The sequence below is a fragment of the Bos javanicus genome, chromosome Y (genome assembly GCF_032452875.1).
Source record: "Bos javanicus breed banteng chromosome Y, ARS-OSU_banteng_1.0, whole genome shotgun sequence".
NCBI lineage: Eukaryota > Metazoa > Chordata > Mammalia > Artiodactyla > Bovidae > Bos > Bos javanicus.
This window is the reverse complement of record NC_083898.1, coordinates 3758009-3772090: the sequence shown is the minus strand read 5'-3', so window position 1 is coordinate 3772090 and position 14082 is coordinate 3758009. Positions and strand designations below refer to the sequence as shown.

At 47.8% G+C, this 14082-nt stretch overlaps 1 protein-coding gene and 1 pseudogene across 1 annotated transcript in view; both read left to right on the top strand.

The window, feature by feature from the left end:
- Positions 1-14082, top strand: part of LOC133243829 (zinc finger protein 280B-like) — a 65533-nt gene that overhangs the window by 21339 nt on the left and 30112 nt on the right. The gene's annotated exons all lie outside the window — the stretch shown is intronic.
- LOC133243808 (melanoma antigen preferentially expressed in tumors-like) lies at positions 4961-8897 on the top strand (annotated as a pseudogene).

Below are 14082 nucleotides of genomic sequence, written 5' to 3'. Positions count from 1 at the left end.
TAGCTTTGACTACACGGATCTTTGTTGGCAAAGTAACGTCTCTTCTTTTTAATGTGCTGTCTAGCATTTTAATATATATTGGTCATACCTTTTCTGCAAGCAGTAAGCATCTTTTCATTTCATGGCTTCAGTCACCATCTGCAGTGATTTTGGAGACCCAAAAATAAAATCTGTCACTGTTTCCACCGTTTCCCCATCTATTTGCCATGAAATCATGGCACCAGATGCCATGATCTTAGTTTTCCGAATGTAGAGCCTTAAGCCAACTTTTTCACTCTCCACTTTCACTTTCAAGAGGCTTTTTAGTTCCTCTTCACTTCCTGCCATAAGGGTGGTGTCACCTGCATATCTGAAGTTATTGATATTTCTCCCGGCAGTTGTGATTCCAGCTTGTGCTTCCTCCAGCCCTGCATTTCTCATGATGTACTCTGCATATAAATTAAATAACAGGGTGACAATATACAGCCTTGATGTAGTCCTTTACTTCTTTGGAATCAGTGTATTCCATGTCTAGTTCTACCTGTTTATTGTTGACCTGCGTGTATATTTCTCAAGAGGCAGGTCAGTTGGTCTGGTATTCCCATCTTGAAGAATTTTCCACAGTTAGTTGTGATCCACACAAAGTCTTTGGCACAGTCAATAAAGCAAAATTAGATTTTTTTTCTGGAATTCTCTTGCTTTTTGATGATCAAACGGATGTTGGCATTTTGATCTCTGGTTCCTCTGCCTTTTCTAAATCCAGCCTAAACATCTGGAAGGTCATGGTTCACGTACTCTTGAAGCCTGGCTTGGAAAATTTTGAGCACTATTTTACTTGCATGTGAGATAAGTGCAATATGTGTGTCTCTCAGTGTGTGTGTCTCTCTCACAGTGTGTGTTTGAATATATCACTGTGTGTGTGTCTCTCTCTGTATGTGTGTGTCTCTCTCTCAATGTATGTTTCTCTCTCTTTGTGTGTGGGTGTCTTTCTCTCAGTGTGTGTGTTTCTTTGTGTGTCTGTCTATGTGTCTCTCATGTGGCTCTATGTGTCTCATTCTCAGGGTTTGTGTCTGCTTGTATCTCAGAGTGTGTGTCTCCATGTGTGTGTGACTTTCTGAATATGTCTTTCTCTATGTGTCTCTGTGTGTTCATTGGTGTCTCTGTCTGTGTGTGTGTCTCATTGTGTGTGTGTGTGCCTCTCATTGTCTGTGTGTGTATCTCATTATGTCCTTTTCTTTCAGCATGTATGTTTATCTCTCAGCGTGTGTGTGTGTCTCTCTCACACTGTGTGTGTGTGTCTCTCAGTGTGTGTATGTATTTTTCTCTCTCTATGTGTATGTGTCTCTCAGTTTGGGTGTGTTTTAGTTTTATGTTTATCAGTTATCTCTCAGTCTGTGAATGTCTCTCCCTCAATGTGTGTGTCTTTGTGTGTGTCTCTGTGTGGGGGATGTCTCTCAGTGTGTGTGTGTCTGTCTCACTGTACATTTGACTCTCTAAGAGTGTGTGTGTCTCTGTTATGGTGTGTGTGTCACTGTCACAGTGTTGATGTCTCTCTCTCAGTGTGTGAATTTTTCTCAGTGTGTGTGTTTCTCTGAGTTTGTATGTGTCTTTCTCAGTGTGTGTGTCTCTTTCTCAGTGTGTGTTTGTCTTACTTTCAGTTTGTGTGTGTCTCTCTCAGTGTGTGTCTCTCATGTGTGTGACTCTCTCTCAATGTGTGTTTCTCTCTCTTCGTGTGTGTGTGTGTCTTTCTCTCAGTGTGTGTGTCTCTAAGTGTCTCTTTCTCAGTGTTTGTGTCTGTTTTTATCTCAGAATGTGTGTCTGTCTCAGTGTGTGTGTGTGTCTCAGTGTGTGTGTGACTCTCTCTAAATGTTTCTCACTCTGTGTGTCTCTGTGTGTGTGGGTGGGTGTCTCTCAGTGTGTGTGTGTCTCTCTCTAAGTGTGCGTGTCACAGTCTGTCTGTGTGTGTGTCTCCCTCTATTAGTGTGTTGGTCTTTCTCACAGTATGTGTGTCTGTCCCTGTCTCAGTGTGTGTCTCTCTCACTGTGTATGTGTCTCTGTCTTTCAATATGTGTATACCTCTCTCCGTGTGTGTTTCTCTCACTCAGGATGTGCATGTGTGTCTCTCTGAGAGTGTGTGTATCTCTCAATGTTTCTGGGTGTCTCTCTCAGTGTGTGTATGCATCTCACTCAGTGTGTGTGATTTTCTCAGTGTGTATGTTACTCTATTTAATTTTGTGGGACTCTCTTTCAGTGTGTGTGTGTCTCTCTCAGTGTGTGTGTGTGTGTGTGTCTCTGAATGTGTGTGGGTCTGTCTCTCAGTGTGTGAGTGTCTGTCTCTCAATGCATGTGTCTCTGTCTCTCAGTGTGTGTGTCACTGTCATTGTGTGAATTTCTCTCACTGTTTGTGTGTCTCACTCAGTGTGTGTTTCTCTCAGTGTGTGTGTCTCTCTCAGAGTGTATGTGTCTCTCAGAGAGTGTGTGTGTGTGTGTCTCTCTTGGTGTATATGTATTTCTCTCTCAGTGTGTCTGTGCATCTTTCTCAGTGTGTGTCTCTGTGGTGGGTGTCTGTGTCTCTCAGTATGTGTGTGTCTTTCTCAGTATATGTGTGTCTCTCTGTGTGTGCTTCTCTCTCTCAGTATGTTTGCATTTCTCAGTATGTCTGTGTGTGTCTCTCAATGTGTCTGTGTCTCTATCAATGCTTTTAGTGTCTCTCTCATTGTGTGTGTGTTGTCTCATCGTGTGTGTTTCTCTCAGTGTGCATGTTTATGTCTCAGTGTGTGTTCCTCTCTCAGTGTATGTCTCTCAGTGTGTGTGTCTCTCTCACATTATGTGTTTGTGTATCTCAGTGTGTGTGTGTGTGCCTCTCGGTATGTGTGTCTCTATTATGGTCTGTGCGTCAATGTCACAGTGCTGGTGTGTCTCTCTCAGTGTGTGAATTTCTCTCAGTGTGTGTGTTTCTCTCTCTGAGTTTGTATGGGTCTTTCTCAGTGTGTGTGTCTCTTTCTGTGTGTGTGTGTGTCTCTTTCTCAGTGTGTGTGCCTCTTTCTCAGTGTGTGTTTGTCTCACTTTCAGTTTGTGTGTCTCTCTCTCAGTGTGTGTCTCTCATGTGTGTGCCTCTCTCTCAATGTGTGTTTCTCTCTCTTTGTGTGTGTGTGTCTTTCTCTCAGTGTGTGTGTCTATGTGTCTCTTTCTCAGTGTTTGTGTCTGTTTGTATCTAAGAATGTGTGTCTCTCAGTGTGTGTGTCCCAGTGTTTGTGTCTCACTCTCAGTGTGTATGTGTGCCTCTCTCTCAGTCTGTGTTTTCTCTCTGTGTGTTTTTCTCAATGTGTGTGTGTGTCTCATTGTGTGTGTTTCCCTCAGTGGGTATGTTTATCTCTCAGGGTGGGTGCTTGTTTCTCTCAATGTGTGTGTCTCTCTCCCTGTGTGGGTCTCTATCTCAGGGTGTGTGTCACTCTCTCAGTGTTTCCATCCCATTTAGTGTGTGTTTATGTCTCTCAGTGTCTCTTTTGCTCTCTGTATGTGTGTCTTTCATTGTTTCTGTATCTCTGTGTGTGTGTGACTCCTTCAGTGTGTGTGTGTTAGTCTCAGTGTGTGTGTTAGTCTCAGCGTGTGTGTCTCACTCTCAGTGTGTGAATCTCTCTCAATTTGTGTCATTCTGTATCTTTCAGTGTGTGTTCCTCTCTCAGTTTGTGTCTCTCAGTGTGCATGTTTCTCTTACATTGTGTGTTTTTCTATCTCAGTGTGTTGTGACTCTCTCTGTATGTGTGTATCTGTGTGTGTCTTTCTCAGCGTGTAGGTCTCTCTCTCAGACTGTGTCAGTCTTTCAGTGTTTCCATCCAATTCAGTGTATGTGTGTCTCTCTCAGTGTGTGTGGCTCTCTCAGGGTGCTAGTCAGGCTTCTCATTGTGTGTTCCTCTCTCCCATTGTGTGTGTCTGTGTGTGTGTGTCTCTCATGGTTTGTTTGTGTCTCTCTCCCACTGTTTGTGTGTCTGTGTGTCTGTGGGTCTGTATGGTCTCTCTCTCAGTGTGTATGTCTGTCTCTCTCAGTGTGTGTATATGTTTCTCTCAGTGTGTGTCTGAGTATGTGTGTGTGTCTATCAGAGTGTGAGGGTCCCTCTCTCCTTGTGTTCATCTCTCTCAGTGTGCATGTGTGTGTGTCTCTCTCAAAGTTTGTGTATCTATCAGTGTGTGTGTATCTCTCTCAGTGTGTGTGTGTATCTCACTCTGTCCGTTTGTGTTGCTGTGTGTGTGTTTCTATCTTTCAGTGTGTGTGTGACACTTTCAGTGCTGCACTCGATGGCCTGGAGGTCCTACTTGCTCTGGATGTCCACCCCAGGTGATGTTGACCTGGCAGACTGGTGGGGCCTGGGGGTGTGAGCAAGATGCAGCCAGGGCAGGAGGATGAGGGGTCACCTGGGAACAGGCGTTCAGGTGTACAGGACTGGGTGAGGGGCAGAGGGGACAAAAGGCATGTGCCCCCTCCAGTGTCCCTTAAAGTGGGGAACAAGGGGGCTCGTGAAGATGGAGGAGCTGTGGCGTGTGGAGTGAAGAGCCCTCATGGGGTCCTGGTGCCCGTAGGCCTCTGCACAGCTCAACATGTCCTCCATGGCCCTGCAGGCGGTGGAAGCTTCAGGTGTTGGACTTGCGCCGGAACTCCCAGCAGGACTTCTGGACCATGTGGTCCGGCATCACGGCCAGCGTTTTCTCACTGCTGGAGCCTGAGCCAGCCCAGCCTATGCAGAAGAGGTGCAAGGCAGAGGCGCAGGCGGGGCTGAAGCCGGCGCAGGCCCCTGTGCAGGTGCTGGTCGACCTGTGACTCAAGGAGGATACCTTGGAACAGACCCTCTGCTACCTGCTGAAGAAGGCCAAACAGAGGAGGAGCCTGCTGCACCTGTGCTGCCAGAAGCTGAGAATCTTCACCATGCCCATGCAGAGCATCAGGGGGATTCTGAAGTTGGTGAGGCTGGACTCTGTCCAGGACATGGTGGCGAACTGCACCTGGAAGCTGGCAATGCTGGGCAGGTTTATGCTGCGCCTGGGCTGGATGGGCAACCTGTGCTGGCTGCTGCTCTGGTGCATCCATCAGTTGTATGCAGTGAGAAAGTAAAAACGCCTATACAGCCTTAGATGGATGGAGATCTAGTAGTAAGATAGTACTTTAGCCAGAAATGGAAATTTCAGCCAGAATCTGAAAAGTGTATCTTTGAAGGAGAAGAGGGACTCAGGCCTGAGCACACTGCTCCATGCTGGAGCCTTGGGCTCTGTCAGCTGTACCTGCCGGGGTCTTCATGGGACAGGCCACACAGGCAACGATCCAGTCAAGAAATTTCTTTACCTTTCCATCACGTTGGCAATTGCACACTTTGCTTTTGCTTCTACATGAAGTTTTACCTTTATCCCAGACAGTTTGGTTTCTTCTCTGATTTTCACCACTTGTACAGACTGTTACAATATTTCTTAACCAAATAGAATTTGGTGGGATGGGGGATGGCACGGAGGGTGGATCAGTAAGTTGGGGTGAGAGTGAGGGGATGGGTCACACCGAACAGCATCTGGGATCATAGTTCCCTGATGGGGATATACCTCGTGCCCCTTCAGTGAATGCTCAGAGTTCTCCTCACTGAAATGTCAGGGAAGTTCCTGGAACTGATTTAATGAAAGACATCCAATTAGGATGAATTTTGGGGTTACATTTTACATTTTAGTTTGTTACCAGTGATTATAGTTCATATCATTTTATAGTTTTGTGATTTTACTAGATTAAAGGGTTTTGGGGTTTGTTTGTTTGTTTTTTTAGCTAAAAACTGTTTTTTAATTCCATGAAAAAAAAAAATCTGTAGAATAGTTTAAATAGTGGTCGCTTTGTTCTGTATATGAGTGCTTTGCTCCATTCAACCAAATGGTAAGAATATTTGTAGAAGAGACACACAGTGAAAGGTACATCTTTTTATTAAGTGACATAACAGCACCGGTTGCATGAGTTATTGGTTGGAGTTTAGAGACAGGTTGTGTTGGGCTAAACTCCTTATTCCTGTTTTCAGCCCTTGAGTAATAATCAGAAGCTTTCTCTGAAGTGAGTGGGGTCAGCTGTCAGACTCCTAGATATCTACCAGCCATCAGGGATTGGGATTAAATGCAGCAGCCAGTAGATACGGGATGGGGCAAGATGTCACCTTGTCACTTTGTTGCTCCCTGGAGAGATGCTTGTCCTTGTACCAGTGGGGCCAAAGCTGTGAGTTTGTAGCCAGAGGATGTCTCTGACCCTGCCTTGGGTTCCCCTAGGGTGGAGGGACAGCAGGGTCTCCCAGGTTTCTTGGCCAGAGAAGAACCCCCACCCCTTCCCCTGCTCTCTGACATCCCCCCAGGACTCATTCCAAATTAGGTTCTGGTTCTGCAGGACAGGCATCCAAGCCCAAACCCGACTGCCAGAGCTGGCTGACCAGAGCCTGCTGTGGAATGAGGCCTTGGCCATGCGGCCCTGGAGGAGCTCTTCCTGCTTCTGTTTATGGTGGCTTTTTCCAGGAGGAACATCCAGGCCCTGAATTCAATGGTGTGGGCCTTGCCCTTCCCCTGCCTTCCACTGGGGATCCTGATGAACGACCACCAGCCTCATCTGGAGACCTTCCAGGCTGCACTCGATGGCCTGGGCGTCCACTTGCTCAGCAGGTCCGACCCAGGTGAGGTCGACCTGGCAGACTGGTGGGGCCTGGGGGTGTGAGCAAGATGCAGCCAGGGCAGGAGGATGAGGGGTCACCTGGGAACAGGGGTTCAGGTGTACAGGACTGATTGAGGGGCAGAGGGGACAAAAGGCACGTGCCCCCTCCAGTGTCCCTTAAAGTGGGGAACAAGGGGACTCCTGAAGCTGGAGGAGCTGTGGTGTGTGGAGTGAAGAGCCCTCTCGGGGTCCTGGTGCCCATAGGCCTCTGCACAGCTCAACACGTCCCCCATGGCCCTGCAGGCGGTGAAAGCTTCAGGTGTTGGACTTGCACTGGAACTCCCACCAGGACTTCTGGAACACATGGTCCGGCATCACAGCCAGTGTTTCTTCACTGCTGGAACCTGAGCCAGCCCAGCCCATGCAGAAAAGGTGAAGGGCAGAGGCACAGGCAGTGAGGAAGCCGGCACGGGCCCGTGTGCAGGTGCTGGTTGACCTGTGCCTGAAGGAGGATACCCTGGACCAGACCCTCTGCTACCTGCTGAAAAAGGCCAAACAGAGGAAGCCTTCTGCACCTGTGCTGCCAGAAGCTGAGGATCATCGCCATGCCCATGCAGGGCATCAGGGGGATCCTGAAGGTGGTGCAGCTGGACTCTGTCCAGGACCTGGAGGTGAAATGCACCTGGAAACTGGCCATGCTGGGCAGGTTCATGTCACACCTGGGCCGGATGGGCAACCTGTGCTGGCTGCTGCTCTGGCACATCCAACCATTCCATCCTAAAGGAAATCAATTCTGAATATTCTTTGGAAGGACTTATGTTGAAGCTGAAACTCCAATACTTTAGCCACCTGATGTGAAGAACTGACTCATTTCAATGGACCCTGATGGTGGGAAAGATTGAAAGCAGGAGGAGAAGGGGACAACAGAGGATGAGATGGTTGGATGGTATTACCAACTCAATTAACAGGAATTTGAGTAGACTCTGGGAGTTGGCGATGGACAGGAAGGCCAAGTGTGCTGCAGTCCACAGGGTCGCAAAGAATCGTCTGTAACTGCTGGGACCCAGCAGCCCATGTCCACTGCATCCATCCTGCCATTGAATTCAACTAGTCATGTCCTGTAGAAACATCTTAATTCCTGCTAACCAAATACTAGTAAGCTGAAATAGGCAAGTAACATTTGTTTACTGTTTGTTTCCCACATTGAGAATAGTGTATTGTTTTGTGCAGGGGGAGGTCATACCCATATGAGCATTAGCTTGTGGCCGGAAGACCCCCTGCCTTCCCATCAAGAAGGTGAGAGGCCAGCTCCAAGCCAGTGAGATACCTTGTGTTCCGGTGAAACAGACCTCTCCTTCCCACATCCCGCCACCTGCCACCTCTGCCCCTGGGACTGACTGCCCTCTTTCTCCCCAGGTTCCTGAAGACCCCTCTGGAGACCCTGTCGATCACCAACTGCTGATTTCAGGGTGAGACCTGACATACCTGTCACAGTGCCCAAGAATCGGCCTGCTGAAGGACCTGGGCCTCAGTGGTGTCAACCTGACCAGCCTCAGCTTGGAGCCCCTGCAGGTCCCGATCGAGAGGACCTCGGCCACCCTGCAGGACCTGGACCTGGACGAGTGAAGCATCATGGACACCCAGTTCAGCGCCCTCCTGCCCTCCCTGAGCTGCTGCTCCCAGCTCACCACCTTCAGCTTCTGCGGCAACCCCATCTCCATGGCCGTGCTGGAGAGCCTACTGCACCACACCATGGAGCTGAGCAAGCTGAGCCACGTGCTGTACCCTGCAGCCCTGGAGAGCTATGAGGACATGTGCAGCACCCTGCACCTTGGCCTTCTGGCTCAGCTGCATGCCATGGTCAAGAAGCTACTGTGTGAGTCTGGGCAGCTCAGCATGGTCTGGTTCAGCACCAACCCCTGTCCACACTGCAGTGACCAGATCTTCTATGACAATGAGCCCATCCTGTGCCCCTGCTACATGCCTGCCTAGCCCAGCTCATGAGTTGCAGGCTTTGTCTGAGGCACTGGGACACTGCCACCCAGACCTCAGTGCATCTAGAAGAAACACAAATCACAGTTTCAGACAATTGTTCAGTGCATGCGGGAAAAGGAAAGTTGATTTACAGTAGGCTGTGGGGAGGGGTTGGTGGGATTTTTGGAGAGACGTGTTCCTACAAAGTTAGAAATGTGAATCTGAATTTTGGAGGGGGATTTTTGGGCTTGGGAGGTTGATGGTGTCATTACCCCTGTGTTGGATTGTTCCAAAGAAATAAAGGGAACGTCAAAGTCAATCATTTGGTGCCCTCTGTGATCTGTGATGATGATTCTCCCCTCTAAACACATGACTCTCCTGTTAGTGGTTAAATAAAAGGGCCTGAGTGTGAGTCGGGCCTAGATGCTCTCTAATAGGCAAGGATCGGCTACAGTAGTTCAGGGCACCATTTACCCACTCCCCGTGGTTCTCATTTCCAGGGAATCTTCACTTATTTCTGAGGCTGTTCAATCTGTCATCATATACAAGGGGCATCCTCAGGGTCTGGAATGAATTAAGTGTCCAGGAGTGAGCACTGCTTCAGGGAACCTTCTTCCAAGGGACCCTCACTGCTTACCCCACCCAGACCATGGACTGGAGAATTTTCCCCAGTGGATTCAGCAGATGAAAAGCCTCCATCTTGGACCCTGGGCAGTGCCAAGATGGATTCACTGTGCAAATTCAGGCCCGGAGTCCTGGGGGATATTCACCCTCAGACCATCTGGAGCCTCTGGGACCCACCAGCCCGTGCCCACTTTCCCACTGCTCAGCCATATTTGACTCTTTGGGACCCCATGGACTGTAGCCTGCCAGACTTCTCTGTCCATGGAATTCTACAGGTGAGAATACTGCAGTGGGTAGCTGTTCTCTTTTCCAGGAGATCTTCCCAACCCAGGGATTGAACTTGGGTCTCCTGCATTGCAGGCAGATTTTTTACCGTCTGAGCAACCAGGGAAGCCTCCTGTTTCTAAGAGACAACCCAACATCCCTAAATCCATTGTCTAAGTGTGCTTTTATGCCACTAATATCCCCACAAGTTTTATTTTGTTTTTTACATTAATAAAAACTTTCACACACATTTATTCAAAGGCTGAAGGAAATCCATTCCCAATCATCAAAAAATGTCACTTCCAAGTTCAGTATTTCAGTGTTGAGGGTAACTTGGCACTTTTCTCCTTGGTATGATTCATTTGTAACTTTTTTTAAAATAAAACATTAATCCTTAAGTTTTTACTTTAAGCCACATGGTAAAGATCAAATTTCCTCCAAATCCTGGTTCTCTGCCAACCTGGCCACACTATGGCTTTTAACTAATTCTCCTTGCCCATCAGAGCTCTTTGCTGAGACCAAGTCCTCTAAGAGTCAGAGAAGATTTATCAACTAAACAAAATAACAGCACCCCTTCAGAGTGGAGGGCTCCAACTATACCACTTTTTGTGACCGAAGGAGCTGGGACCTGATTGGACCACCAAAATTTTGATCTAGATATGTCCTGAATATTAGCATCACCTTGATTTGAGCTTTCCTGGTGGCTCAGATGGTAAGGAATCCACCTGCAATGCAGGAGACTCAATCTTAGTCCCTGAATGGGGAAGATCTCCTGCAGAATTTACTGGCTACCCACTCCAGTATTCTTTCCTGGAGAATTCCATAGAGGAGCCTGTTGGGTTCCAGTACATGGAGTCACAAAGAATCAGACAGTACTGACACTTTCACTTCACCTTTAATCCTGTGGGTAAGCAGGTGGTGCAAGTCATCATTGATTGAGTTTTTCAATGTGTCATGGTCCCTTATATTTTTGTCCCTCTCTGTCCCACCCTTAAATTAAGCTGCAAAACCATCCTTTTATGATTTCTTACTCAGGGAATTAGAACTGAGAGCAGAAGCAGCAAGAAGCCAGAAGCTCTGCACTGATTAGGTGAGAATGAAGGAGGAGAGTGAAAGAGCTGGCTTAAAACTAAGTGTTAAAAACACTAAGATCATGGCATCTGGCCCCATTACTCCATGGCAAATAGAAGGGGAAAGGGTGGAAGTACTGACATATTTCCTCTTCTTGGGATGTGCAATCACTGCAGTGTTGATTGCGACCATGAAATTAAAAGATGGCTGCTTCTTGGCAGGAAAGCTATGACAAACCTAGACAGTGTGTTGCAAAGCAGAGACGTTACTCTGCTGACAAAGGTCTATATAGTCAAGGCTATGGTCTTCCAAGTGGTCATGTATGGTTGTGAGAGCTGGACCACAAAGAAGGCAGAGCGCCAAAGAATTGTTGCCTTCAAGTTGTGGTGCTGGTGAAGACTCCTGAAAGCCCCTTGGACAGCAAGGAGATCAAACCAGTCAATCTTAAGGAAGATCAACCCTGAATACTTGTTAGAAGGCTTGATGCTGAAGATGAAGGTCCACTCTGTTGGTCATGTGATGTGAGCAGCTGACTCACTGGAAGAGTCCCTGATGCTGGGCAAGATTGAGAGCAGAAGGAGAAAGGGTGACAGAGAATGAGATGGCTGGATGGCATCACCAATGCAATGGACACGAACTTGGGCAAACTTCAGGAAATGGTGAGGGACAGGGAGGTCTGGCACACTGTGGTCCATGGGGTTGCAGATACAACTGGGCAAATGAACAACAACAATCTCTTGAGATAAAGCTGTTCCAGGGAGAGTAGAAGAGGAAAACATTTGTGAGAACAATGGAAGTGCCAAGTTCTCCCCTAGAGACGGAGGAAGTGTGTAGAGTCTGGCCACCTGGATTAGTGCTCTCCTGAAAGGTGTGCCTTCTGGCCACCTTGTAGAGTCCACTTCTCACACAGCCCTGATCTGTAGGTCAGCAGGCACCAGGCTGTGTCCCGAGGGCCTGACCTCCTCCTGGGTACCAGGTTCTCAGTTGGTGTGAGATGCCCAGCCCTGTTGGTGGACACTCAGGCTGACCACATGTCACTCCACAGCCACAAGCCCAAGGGAGCTTCCTCCTTGACCACAGCAATGGACCTGAACTGGACTCAGCCTTGGGGTTGTCCATGGAAGGAAAGGTGGGAAAGGTCATGTCTGTCTTTATTTTGTTTGTTTGTTTGTTTCTATTGTTGGCCAGCCAGTGCAGCTTGCAGGATCTTAGTTCCCCAACTATGTATAGAATCCATGCCCTCAGCAGTGAAAGTGCAGAGTCCTAACCACTCCAGGACTACCAGAGAGTTCCCAGTAGGTCATTTCTTGAGCCTGGCAGATGGCCCAGAAGTCTGACGTTGGCTGCTGAGAGGCAGCCTTCTATGGGTCAGGCTTGGGTGAAGTCACAAAACATCCCTCTCTCCCTGATCTCTGGGAGCCCTGTGACCATGGCCCATATCATAGAAACTTCTGGAGGTAGAGAGAACTGAAGGACGACATACCCCCTCCCCACTCATATTCCTTTCCTGGCTACAGACCCAAAGGCCTTCCAATAAATTCATCTGCTCTCAACCCATCTACAGAAAGCATGCTGTCCTCCTTCCTGGAAACCTTCCCTGAAGAAAAGGTTGAAATCATGTCCTCTGCTTCTTCCTAACCTAACATGTGAAGGCTTTTCTGTACATCCAGTGATAAGCTTCTGCTAGACAGCTATGGGTTTTCTTCCTTTTTTTTTTTTTTTGTTAAAACACATACTCCCCTTCACAACCAGGATGGTTTGAGCACGGGCCTCACTCTGTTCTCAAGGTTCTGTCCCTCACAGTCTAGGAGAGAAGTAAAGAAAGTTGGGGCCAGAACGAGAGTTGGGTGGGGACTTTTAGCAGCAGTGGTCTGCAAGAAGGGGTCCACAGGAGCAGGCTGTGTCCTGGAAAATCTGGGTGGGTGGGCATTTGTTGATGTTTAGAAGTCACCTGGGAGCTGAGTCATCACCTGCATACTCCCTACCTGTCCTTGAGGTGAGCCCTCTCCAGGGACTCCTGATCTAAAGAACGCATTAATGTACTAAGGTGGCCACAAGATATACAAGAGACCTAAACAACAGGAAATTGTTTTCTCCCAGTTCTGGAGGCTAGAAGTCCAGGATCAAGGTGTTGACAGTGTGGTGTCTCCGGAGATCTCTTTCCTTGATGCACAGACAGCTGTGTTCTCTTGTCTTCCTGTCCCTTTATATCCATGCATCCTTGATATCTTGTGTGTCCTAATTTCTTTCTTTCTTTCTTTTTTTTTCCTGGACGTGCTGCTTCACTTCTGGGTCTTAGTTTCCAGACCAGGGATTGAAATTGGGCCCTTGGCAGTGAAAGTTCTGAGCCCTAACCACTGGCCTTGCAGGGAATTCCGCTCTCTCTTTTTACATAGAAAACCATCAGATTGGACTAGGGCTTACCCTAGTGACTTCGTTGAATTTAACTACCTTGTTAAGAATATAATCTACAAATATAGTCACATTCCAAAGTGGTGGGGGACTTCTACAGATAATTTTTTAAATGAATTATTTTATTTGATGGCATCAATTGTTAGTTGTGGCATGTGGGGTCATTGGACTTCCTGGCAGCACGTGGGATCTAGTTCCCTGACCAGGGACTGAAGCCCAGCCCCCTGCACTGGGAGTGGAGAGTTTTAGCCACTGGATCATTGGGAAAGTCCCCTCAACATATGGATTTTGTAGGACACAATGAAGCCCAAAACAGGGTTGATGGTAGGGTGATGTGCCTGGCTACACATTGTAGCCTCACGTGTAGCTTCACGTTGCACCCTACCTGCTCCTTAGAAATATCTGAGACGCTTAGTAACGTTGACTCCCTGGTCCCATTCCTGGAGATACTTATTCTGTGGGTATGGAGTAAGATCGGCAAAATCAACCAGAACTTTTCAAAATCAATCAGTACTTTTCAAAACTCTCTAGTACTCACTGTTTAATATGGACACCTTAAGCAGCCTGGGCAACACCTGGAGTTTGTGAGAAACTCAAGACTCTCAGGCCCCACTCACAACTGTTGGACGAGAATGTGTTTTTGCACAAGACACGTAGGGAATTCCCTAGATTCACTGAGGGTTAAGAAGCACAGCCCAGGAGATTTGCAAGTGTGGCCCAAACTGAGAAGTTTGGATCCAGATCTCTGAGCTTTGCTTATACCCTAACTTCCTTTAGTACGAAGGACATCCAGAAGCCCCAAGACAGGGTGTGGAGGTCCTAGAATCTCTGAAGAGTGGTGGGGAGGATGAAGCTCCCAGCTCAAGCTACAACATCTGATTGGTTTATTGAATTACCAATAACCCGCTCCTCCCAAGGCAGGTGCTCAGTGTGTCACATGAAGAAAAAATGAATTCCTGACCCTCAACCCTCAGGGTCTCCTGAAGGAGTAGATTCTTGGATATTTTAAGCATGTTTTTACTGTTGTTTGGGCACCCCTTGTGCCTCAGCTGGTAAAGAATCTGCCTGCAATGTGGGAGAACTGGGTTTGATCCCTGGGTTGG